Source organism: Cibotium barometz, chromosome 20, assembly GCF_041138505.1.
Source record: "Cibotium barometz isolate CiBa-2024 chromosome 20, ASM4113850v1, whole genome shotgun sequence".
Classification (NCBI taxonomy): Eukaryota; Viridiplantae; Streptophyta; class Polypodiopsida; order Cyatheales; family Cibotiaceae; genus Cibotium; species Cibotium barometz.
This window is the reverse complement of record NC_141065.1, coordinates 45,439,656-45,452,013: the sequence shown is the minus strand read 5'-3', so window position 1 is coordinate 45,452,013 and position 12,358 is coordinate 45,439,656.

Below are 12,358 nucleotides of genomic sequence, written 5' to 3'. Positions count from 1 at the left end.
GAATGTTAGTCATCATAACCTCTATTAGGATGCCCATTATTTTATTTTGGGATATTGAGCCTTTTATTTACATAATCTACCAGGATTAATGTGTTTGATCATCTGTGTGCACTGGTATGATATAGTCAAGATTAATGTGTTTAATCAGTAAACTGTGTGCATTGACTAATATTATTTTGGATATAGATGATGACTAATGTGTCTAATCAGCAACTATGTGCAGCACTGACTAATATTATTTTGGATGTAGGCGATAATTGAGCGGATTATGTATGAGATATTTTGGAAGACATGTAAACACCTTTTATGGTTTCATATTTAGGTATAATTTTTTTTGGAAGGCTAAGGCCTCAAACCCTTGTACACACCAATTAGTATTTTATACTTTTGGTAGGTGCAAGACTTTATATTTGTAGCTTGCTATATTTTTATAGAGCTTTTATACTTAAAAACTCAAAAGCACTTATGCTTTGTTTTTGAAATTATCATTTTGAAAAGCAAGCTTTCTAATACATATAAATATGGGTGAGTGGTACAAGGACTACACTTATCAAAGGGAGATTCAACCCAATCTTGTATTGATGGTGATCTTGTTCTTATTCTCTACCTTTCTTGTTTATCAAGGTTTATGCATTTGTGCAATTCTATGTTATGTTCTAATTTTTGTGCTTGAGAATTAAAATTTCTTCTCCAAGTGTCATAAAGATCCTAATAGCACTTCATGATTATCTTCTTCTTCTTTGTCACCTACATTATCCTCATGATTGGTTCTGGCTCTTAGCATGCCAACTTGGGGGATTTACTTAAAGATATGTAAGTGTATCATAGGAGTTTACCAGAAGGGGGTCTTTGATTCACATTATGGGATTTACTTAAAAATATGTAAGTGTATCACAAGAGCACTAGAAAGCAGTCTTAAATTCACATTCATGGGATACATTTACAAAAATGCACTTACATAATGAATTCACATTTGTGAGATAGACTTACAAAAATGTCCTTACATAATAATTTTTAATTAATTTAAAAAAGTAAGTCTATATATAAAAGGGATGATTTTAAATCCTCAAAGTTCATAGATAAGGGATTTTTAAAACACCCCTTTAATGCACGTGATGTATAGGTTTTTTTTAAATAGAGTGAATCCCCCTAGTAGGCTAAAAAGTTACACGTGTAACTCTGATATCATGTGGGTCATCCATTTTGGGTGGGAGTAACTATAAACATACTAAATACCTCTAAGATATAATTCCTCCAACCACTAAGGTGGTCCATCCATGTGATTATGTTAGGATCAGTTGGGTTCTTAAAGCAACAGTAAAGGACTAGTTGAGGCTATGCATGGGAGAGGTTAGGTGTTTAAGCAATGCTAATAAGCTAATTGAGGGAGTGCAATACGAAGGCTTGTTAATACGAGGAATAGAAAATTAAGGTATATATATGCATACATACATATATACATACATACATATGTATGTATGTATGTATACATATATACATGTATGTATGTATATACCTTAATTTCCTATTTCTCGTATTAACAAGCCTTCATATATATATATATATATATATATATATATATATATATATATATATATATATATATATATATATATATATATATATATATGTACATATAAAATGACTATCTAAGAGAGAATATGATATATACATAAATACATATAATGATTATCTAAGAAAGCATAGGATAAAGAGGCAGTTAAATATAGGTAAACCTTGCAACAAAATGGGGTTAAAGGATGAAAGAACATGCATATTATAGACGTGCTCGTGCATTGATGTGAATGAGAAAGGATGACTCATTATTTTTAGGCTGAAACAGTAGCAACTATAGTTTATAATATATAAATAGAAACCCCCACTGTAGCAGTTCATGGTATGATGCTTGAACAGATAACTAGATTTACCACACTTCAAAGTGTTTGGCTGCATTGCCTATGTACATGTGCTAGATGAAGTGAGAAAAAAACTCGATCCCAAGACAAAAAAATGTATCTTTATTGGATACTCCCTTGAGTAGAAATGTTATAGATACTATAACCCCACTACTTGTGAGATGCAAATGAGTAGGGATGTTAATTTTGATGAGATGAGTAGCTCGTATACACCAATGAAGGATTCCATAGAGGCTGATGTAAACAATAAACAACAATGTACCTGTAACAAATGGAGAGCAAAGCAATCACATGTGCTTAGTAGACTAGGGGAGTCCTCTAGTGGGTATATTGTTAGAACTTGGTCAGGAAGGTTGAGGTAGAATGCTAAGAATTGTGACACCTCATTTGGTGATACTACAAGTATTGAGAATTTAGTAAAATCATATGTATCACAAAAGGAAAAAGAGAAGGTGGATCAACCTTTATAATGCATTATATTTCAACATGTCATTCATCTATTGATGGGGATAGAGGCTTAGAATAGAGCCTTGATAAGGAGCCTGGGATCCCTGTTACCGAGTGTATAAAGAGCCAAAGAAGTCTTGAGAAACCTGGAAATAATCCAAGTGTACATAGGCCCACCAGGGTTAGATATCTAGTGGACATGTTGAGATATGATGGGTATACATCCCATCATTATGCTTATATGGTCAAAGAAATACACAAAATATAGAACCCACATGTTTGAAGAGGCACTTCAACATAAACATTAGAAAGATGAAATGGATGAAGAGATGGATGCAATAGATGCAAACGAGACATGGGAGTAGTGACTTTATTTAAGGAGAAGAAGGTAAATTGGATGCAAGTGGCTCTATAAAGTAAAGTAGTATTTAGATGGGTCCGTGAGTAGTAGGTACCTAGAAGGCAAGATTGATAACCAAGGGATAAGCACAAACCTATTGCATTGATTATGAGGAGACTTTCATTCCGGTTGCTAGGATGGAAGCAATGAGGAGACTTTCAATTCAGTTACTAGGATGGTAACAATGAGGAGACTTTCAATTCGGTTGCTAGGATGGTAATGATGAGGAGACTTTCAGCCTCGTTCCTAGGATAGCAACAATGAGAGTAATCACTACTATGACTATAGCTAAGAAATGGTACATTAGATGGATGTAAAGAATGCATTCTACGTGGAAATTTATAGGAGGAGGTCTACATGGTGTAAGGACTAGGATATGAGGACTATGCACACCCAAAGTTTTTTTGCAGGTTGCGTAGACTTGTATGGCTTCAAATAGGAACCAAGAGCATGGTCAGATAAGATAGGAGAGTATCTTGTCGCTATTGGATCCTATATATCTACAATATATTTACTATATGTGAGAAAGACTAACATGGGCATTATTTTAGTAGTCATCTATGTTGATGAATTGGTTAGCACAAGGGACAATGATGTTGATATTCATGACGTGAAGGTGCTCCTTAATAAAAAGTTTGAAATGAAGGACTTGGTGGGTATAGAGGTGATAAGATCACATGATGGGATTTGGATATTACAGAGGCAATAAACTTTGGACATGTTTTCCAAGTATGGGTTGACAAGTTGTAAGCCAATCTCAATTGTCAGGCTTTGGCCTCCAGGAAGTCATTGTGTGAACAATCTTACAGAGGGGCACTTTTTACCCTCTTTTGGGCATGGTTTTTTCCCATGTGAACAACTCTAGTGTGTTGGGTACTTTGCCCTAGGACTATTAGTACTTGTACATTCACAATTTTTTATGATTGTGTTAGTACCTTCCAATGAACACATCACCTCTCTCTCTCTCTCTCTCTCTCTCTCTCTCTCTCTCTCTCTCTCTCTCACTCTCTATCTTTGTGTGTTCAACTCGTATGCCTATGTGTGTGTGTACAAGGCATCTCCACCCCATCCAACATTGGTATATCAGAGTTCATCATGTTCGCTGGTTCCTTGCTGCATGTCTATGTTGGTTTGCCATACTACTACACTTTTGCTAGTCACCAACAACTGCACATTTGCTGGTTGGATCACTGATGGTGTTGAACCAAATCTGCAAAAGGCGATGCCATTCGCCTGCTAGCCACCACACAAACAGGTTATTGCTGCCTGCTCTGCCGCCTACTCCAAGTGCTTCGCCCAGTAAGCAATTTGAAAACCCCTAAATCAAAATTTTAATTTGGGGATTTTTTCCTTTGTTGCCATAGTAGCGCCCGCTTTGCCAGTTGAGCCTCTTGCTCCACTACCGCAGCGCCACTGTTGAAGAGCCAATTTTAAGGCTAGAAAGTTTTTACTTGTTTTGGCACACTTGCATTCGTCATCATTTTTTAGTCTCCCAAGTTGAAGAACACCTAAATCGGAGCCCGTTTAGGCCATTGATTGAATCCCCTATACAAATTTTTAGCTTCTCCAAAAATAGAGCTGAATTGAGCCCTAGATTGAATCTGGCATTCCTTGTGATCTCTTTTAGTGCACTTGGCATCGACATACATTGCGACACCCATCTTCAATGGGTGTCGATGCCAAGTGCCCTAGATTGAATCTGGCATTCCTTGTGCTCTCTTTTAGTGCACTTGGCATCGACATACATTGCGACACCCATCTTCAATGGGGTTTGTTTTGGTCATCAAGCCTTTGTTCAGATAACTTTTCTATCCCTACACTTTGTCATCTCAATACATTTGTAGGTCCTTGTCAACAGTAAATTGTTGGGTATCATAAAAGCCTACCTTTTAGTGGAAATTAGTGGAAATTGAGGGTTTGCAATGCATTGTGTAACGATATTTTCTTGGGAAAGATTGTTAGTCACTTTTGAGACCTGGCTAATAATGATGTATTTGGGATACTCTTTACCAAGGACAAGCTTGATGGGACTAACTATCCCATGTGGGCATATACGAAGATGAAGCATGTACTGGAAGCATGTACTGGCTGCAAATAATTTGTGGGTATATGTATTTGGTGTTAAGTTAAGGCTTGCTAGTCCCACATCTGCAAACAACTAGCACATCAGGCGGATCCACTATTGCAAAAACGAGTGATTCTAGTTCCGGTGGCCTGTCCCTTCTACATAAGAGTAACTTAGATGGGATGCTAAAGATGCGCACTCTCATTCCTTGATTGCTCTCTCGTGTAAACGACAAGTCATTCTGCATATCCGTTCATGTACTTCTTCTAAGGGTGCACGTGATATTCTTGCCTCTTTAAATCAAATCCGCAAATGAGGTTCATGTAGCTTATCTTTGAAAAAATCTTGACACAAAGCATTGTTAAAAAATAGGGATGAGAGTGGAATGCAAGAATGGTTCACAAAGATAGTGATGCATAACCAAACTCATCAATGCACATAAGCAATGCTAGATGCACTTAGCATGTGATGGGTTAACAAATGAAATACCATGAATTAAATGATAAACATGAACACCACAAAGATTACCTTAATGTAATGAGGAGATAAGCACATGCCCACAAAGGATCCACCAAGTTACATTACCAACATATGGTAGCTTGCACAAAGCACTTACAAGAGCTTCTCTCTACACTTCCAAGGAGTGTAGGACCTTGTTTATATAGAGAGCAAAGGGAAAAACCTGGGAGCATCCTAGATTAGCTCCACCATTCCCTAACTACGTCACCAGTCTAAAGATCCCCTAATTATCTCACTAGTCCCCTAATTAGCTTAACCATCCCCTAATTATCTCACTAGTCCCACCATAAAGTGACTCCTACATCTAGGGAACCACCTACCATGCCTACACCTGTAAACCATGGTAATATGAGACCAAATAACCTTAGGATGTCTATTCCTAAGGTTCACACAATAACATAGAAATAACCACGGAGGAGTCCTCACACAAAGTATGCAAGTGACCTCTAACTCACGTAGGGAGAGTATCACATGCATTATCATAAGAGTTGATCCAAGTGAAGGAGCCCTTTAACACTTGGGCGTCACACACTTAAATGTAATTTCTAGATCATGACATTGGAGGCCTTTATAGTATTAGGCCATGAAAAGATAGTGTATCAACAACAACAAAGGTGTAGGATGCTCACAAAGATTGTGTGTAAATGTCTTTTACACCTTACACTTTATAAATCACAAAGGTAAATTTGAAAAATTTAACTTTCCCTCCTAAAAAATAAGGAAGGAAGGTGAGGAGACCAAGTTCTTCAGCACAACCAAGGAGAAATTCGCTCTGTTTTTGTTGGACCAAGTTCTTCACCTTTCTGCTCTACTCTCATGGAGGCTTGAACCGGCTGCAAATTTTCTGAGTATAAGCAACTAATCAAAGGCGATTTCTACAGATGCGTTGAGTTGGTCCCTTATTGTCATGAGTTGGGCTAGAGAAGCCCTAATGAAAGCTATGGAAAGGATTCCTACACAAGGGCAAGGACAGGCTCCAAAAAGGCTGAACATTCACTGCTTTCACTTTAAAAAAAATAGCAATGATACCTTCAATGTTGGTGTTCCATTATCCAATTTTGAAGTTGATAGTAGACCTTCCTTTGGTTGAATTGAAGTAGCTTTGATGCTTTGAATCCTTCAATGTTGCCAATGTGCCTTCAAGCTTAGATGGATGCCTTTTCTTCACACAAAGTTGTCAAGATGTTTCTCTTCTCTCTCTTATCTCTCTCTCATGAATGCCTCACACAAAGGTCACTCAAACACACCCTCTTTCCCCCTCACACATATATTTTTATAAAGAAAGTGTTCACAAAGAATTTTTAGAAATGAGACTCTCTCTCTCAAAGATTTAATCACACCAACAATGGTGTTTCCCTTAGTTGATAAATCCTCCTCTCTCAATCTCACTAATGCCACTCACTAAGAATGAGAGTGATGATTTTAGGTATGCACAAAGCAATGTGTTCATAAAAAACTTTATGCAAAGGTTATTTTGACTTTTTGCTCCTCAAGAATGCACACTAAGGAAGCAATATATGTTGTAATGAAGCAACTAATGCCAAGAACCAGTTTGTACCTTGCAACTAATGCGATCAACACATGAGATGTTAAGATTCTCACCACTTTCCCACATAATGTCAAGAACAAACAATGTATAAGACCCACAACACAAAATGTGCCTCTCAACACATGAAAGAGCACACTCCCATAGAAAGGGGCTCTCATACCATGTTAAGAAATAGGTATGAGAGTGGAATGCATGAATGGTTAATTATAAAGATAGTGATGCATAACCAAACTTATCAATACACATAAGCAATGCAAGATGCAGTTAGCATGTGATGGGTTAACAAATGAAATAGCATGAATTAAATGATAAACATGAACACCACAAAGATTGCCTTAATGTAATGAGGAGATAAGCTCATGCCCACAAAAGGTCAACCAAGTTTTACATATGGTAACTTGTACAAAGCACTTACAAGAGGTTCTCTCTACACTTCTTCCAAGGAGTGTAGGACCTTGTTTATATAGAGAGAAAAGGTAAAAACGTGGGAGCATCCTGGATTAGCTCCACCATCCCCTAATTATCTCACGAGTCCCACCATAAAGTGACTCCTACATCTAGGGAACCACCTACCATGCCTACACCTATTAACCATGGTAATATGAGAGTAAATAACCTTAGGATGTTTATTCCTAAGGTTCACACAATATCTATCCACTAAGGACTAATGATAAAGGATGCTAGATCACACAAACCTCAACAGTTTCTCTTGATCAAGCATCATCCATACCCCGCAGGGTGTGCTTGGATCAGATCTACCACTGAGGAAAAACAATGCACTAAGATATCATTGAGATAAAAATGGCTTACATGTTATAAAATGTCATACAATGATAATGTCACCAATAAGTGTAGCATGCGACCACTCATTATTAGTTGGGGAAGTCCACAAAGGTTTTGAATAGGAGCATGTTGTGACCCATGCTATCTTCAAGAAGAAATCATCACACACAGAAGCCACAAATAAGTTATCAAGTCGATGTAGGTTTCACCAAGGTAGTCATCAGGAATGAAGTCCCATTTAGCACATAAGAATGGAACCACTACCAAGATTTGATCTCCATCAAGAAGTCGATGAAGTGAACCACCACAAAGGATTCTAATCTCACATAGAGACCATGAAGTAGTATCACCAAGAGATGTGCACAATACTTGTGCTCACATAGTGAATGTACCACAAAGGTGACATAGAAATAACCATGGAGTAGTCCTCACAAAGTATGCAAGTGACCTCTAACTCACATAGGGAGAGTATCACATGCATTATCATAAGGGTTGATCCAAGTACTTTATAACATGAGGACATTACAAAGGTTTGTTCAAGGAGTTCACATGATGATGACAAAACCATTGCCTTCTCACACAAGAAGTGTCTAGAGTCATCAAAATACACACAAAGTAGATGACAAGATAACCATGTTGCTTCCATCTCACACGTGGAAAAGATAAGGTCACCATATATTTCAAAAAAGGTAAGATCCGCCAAGGAGTATGTGTTCCCATTCCCCACACATGGGATGTGTATCATGTGTGCTAGAGCTCTCAACATCACAAAGATATGTAAGGTTTGAATGACCTGGGCATTGTTGTGGGAACAAACACATGGATTTATACACACACTAGGGGAAACTATACACACAATGTGAAGGAGCGCTTTATCACTTAGAGCATCACACACTCAAATGTAATTTCTATATCATGACATTGGAGGCCTTTACAGTATTAGGCCATTACAAAGGTAGTGTTTCACAACAAATATATAGGATGCTCTCACAAAGATTATGTGTAAATGCCTTTTACACCTTAGACTTTATAACTCACAAAGGTAAATTTGAAAGATTGAATTTTCTCTCCCAAAAATGAGGAAGGAAGGTGAGAAGACGGTGGAGGCCAAATTCTTTAGCAATCGAGGAGAAATTCATGCAATTTTTGTTGGAGTAGGTCACTCGTCAGTTGTGCCAGAGGATTGTTAATCCAATTCTAGGATTAACAAAAGCTACCGCCATTATCTCACATCAAGGGGTCACGGTAGATACACCAAAGGGTCATACATTCAAGATATGAAGCAATAGTGTCCAAAGCTACAACTTGGACAGGCACCCGTAATGGTGTGACAAAGTCTTCATGGTAATTCCTACTTCAAGAGCGTGTGATATCAAGTTAAGATGAAGTCCTAAGTGATGTACTTCATGGATATATTATGAGAGTAGTCATTGTAATAGCATTAGGCCTCTTATGAGCCTAAAGTGCCCGGTCGACCACAGTTTAAGTGTGTGAACACTTATGGCCATGTATATAAGTGAATTTCTCTCATAATACAACATACTCTCCCATTGTGCAGTTGAGTGTTTCTCTTATTAATCCTCTTGCTAATCTCTCTCCCTAATGCATGCTAGTGAGTGTGTGTGAGTGAAGTGAGGTGAGAGGAGGGACAAGGACCCGTAGTGCAACGTAGCGGTGGAATTGCTTTTCAAGGATTTGTAGAGCTTGGAGAACTCAAGGGTTACGAGCTCAACCATTGGAAAGATCCTCACACGACTGTTGTGGTTCACCAGGTAATCTCTTTTTGGATATGTTTCAAGGAGGGTTAGGGTGAGCCATAACATTTTGGTGCCACTGCCGGGGAGCCATCCCTAGGCTTTTTCCATCGTTTTGCCTCTAATCTACACATAACCCATTGCCCATTATCTTGATTAATGGTTTTCCATGAAAAAGATGTGGATTTGATGGTGATTTGTGTGAGATTCGGTGTAGAATAGCTCTTTTTTTTTGTTTTTGAAAAGAATGCTTTTTGCTTAATTTTTAGATTAATTTGTTGTTTTTGTTATTTTTATGGTTTTTCATGTTCTTAGGACTTGCACATACTTTGTATTAGGCTTAATTTGCATCCATTGCATCAAACAATGCAAGAGAATGCATTGCTTAGTGAATGTTAGCTCTCTTTAGTTTAAACATAGAACTAGGATCATTAATTTTAGTTTAATTGTGTGTTTTTTGTTGAAATTGTTCGGATTAGTATTAGCAAGCATTAGGATTAGCTTAATCTTTTGAAAAATTTCTTAAAACCATCAGAAAACCCTTGAATTTGATTAATTTCTCTTAATGGACTGGTTTTTGTCATTAAGGGTGATTAATCTTGTTCAAAAGGCCAAAAAATTAGAAAATGTGTTAATTGGGATCTAAATGGATCATATGAGTAGTAGTCGAAATTGGTGTTTTTGAGCGTTTTGAGAGCATCTAGATGCATAAAAACACCTAATCACATCAACTTTTTTATCGATGGGAGAAATTTGACTCTTTGCTTAATTTTACCTTAAAAGAGAAGACCATAATTAAGAGTCTAATTAATCTCCTATTTTAGATTAATTTACACAATTATTGATGGACAAAGATTACAATTCCCTTACTCTATCTAATGATGTGCTCAATTGTGTGAATTAATTAAGGATTAGTGGTTAATTAAAATCCTTGATTAGTATTAAAAAAGAAAAGATTAGTGAAAATATTAATCTTGGATTAATCTTTAATCACTTTTTAACATAACTCATTAAGGCTAATGAGAATTCAATGAGTAGATGCTCATGAGTTGTCAAAACTGTCCATTTTGGGGTCCATTTATGAAGGGTGTAAGGGTGCCATTGAAAGGTTGACTTTTTTGATTCCCACTTAATTTTTTGGAAAAATGCCTATACCCGTTTCATTTTAAATTCAAAAAAACTCCCTCCCAAAAAGGGAAATTCGTATTTCCCACTAGACTCCACAAAAAAAAAGGTGGGCCATGAAAAGCCAGGCCGTGAAAGTTCAGGCTGTGAAAAAGTCCGGCATGAAAAAGTCCGACGTGAAAGTTTAGGCCGTGAAAGTCCGGCCGTGAAAAAGTCCGTGGTGCAAAAGTCCGCGATGCCGTGAAAATTCAAACACGTGAAAAAATAAATAAATTAAATTTAATATTCCGTGAAGTCCGGTTTCATGGCATGAAAAGGTAACATTTCATGGCGTGAAAACTTAAGGTTTCACGCAAAAAAAAACAAATTTAATATTCCGTGAAGTCTAGTTTCACAGCATGAAAAGGTAACGTTTCATGACGTGAAAACTTAAGGTTTCACGCGGGAAAAAAAAATCAAATTTAATATTCTGTGAAGTTCGCTGGTTCATGGCGTGAACCATTTAACGTTTCACGACGTGAAAGTTTAAGGTTTCATGCAAGAAAAAAAAAATATAAAACTCGTGAAGTCCATCGACGTAAAAAAGGGGTCTGCCAAAAAAAACTCCAGAAACCACCTCTATTTGGAGGCCCATATCTCCTAAATTGTATATCCAATGAAGGCGCTCTAGGGCTCATCGGAAAGCTAACATCAAGCTCTTTGAGTTTGGACGTTGTCGTCCGAAGTCAAAATCGACCATTTTGGTCTCCGACCAGCAGCCTCAAAATTTGACCTAGAAATCGAGACAAAAAACAGCCCAAAAACCATGAAAAATTACAAAAAATAGCACGAAAACAATGAGCCATATTCAGGCTACTTTTTGAGAGTCTAAACGATAAAATCATGGATGACTCAGGGAAAAAAAGTTTTAGTACTCCAAAAATACTACAACTCCCTCATTCAGAGTTTTTTAAAATTCTTTTTGGAACACCCTAAAAAAAAGTTGCGAAATAGGGAAAAAATTCTTAAATTTTTTTTCGTCTTGAGACAGTGATGAAAAATAGGTTTTAGGACCTCTTCTTCCATCTGGGAAGCTCCTAGCATACACTTTTTTTGAAAAATGTCATTTACATACGTATAGTGCCTAAGCTAATTAGGGCAAACGGACACCCGTTTGATCCAATGAAGAGTACGCCAAGCCTCTTGAGGCTGTAAACGGGCTGTGGGAAAGTATAAAAAGCAAAAAAAAACAAAATCTGTGATTGCTCATTAAGGAGCATTTAGGCACTCTGACATGGCCACGATAGAGGGATTGCCGGGATCACACAAGGACTGAACCCAATGGCTGACATCTTCAAGCCATTGAGATCTATGCCACAAATTCACCTCCCAATACCATTGGCTATGCCTATAACAAGCATGTCATCAGATTTTACACCCCCTATAAGGTTCATTCATAGCCCCCTCGTGCCCAGGTGCTATGTGCTATATAGCATAGACTATGTTATACAACACACATTATATTGTGTTTATTCATTGCTTAAGGTTCATTGACATCCCACTCGTGCCCATGTGCTATGTGCTATATAGCACATACTGTGCAATATTTTTGTGCTACATAGCATGTAGAGCAGAATGTGTTTATTCATAACAACAAGTTGCAGACTTCAAGCCATGCATAATGAAGTGGAAAGAAAAAAAGATATTCCATTAATGAAATAAAATTCCAGGGGGGAACCCTTGTACAGAGGGTAAAAAGTGACCTAGATACAAAGTCTAGGACAAATGTTCTGGTAGATGTCAAGGTGCCTCATAGGGCAT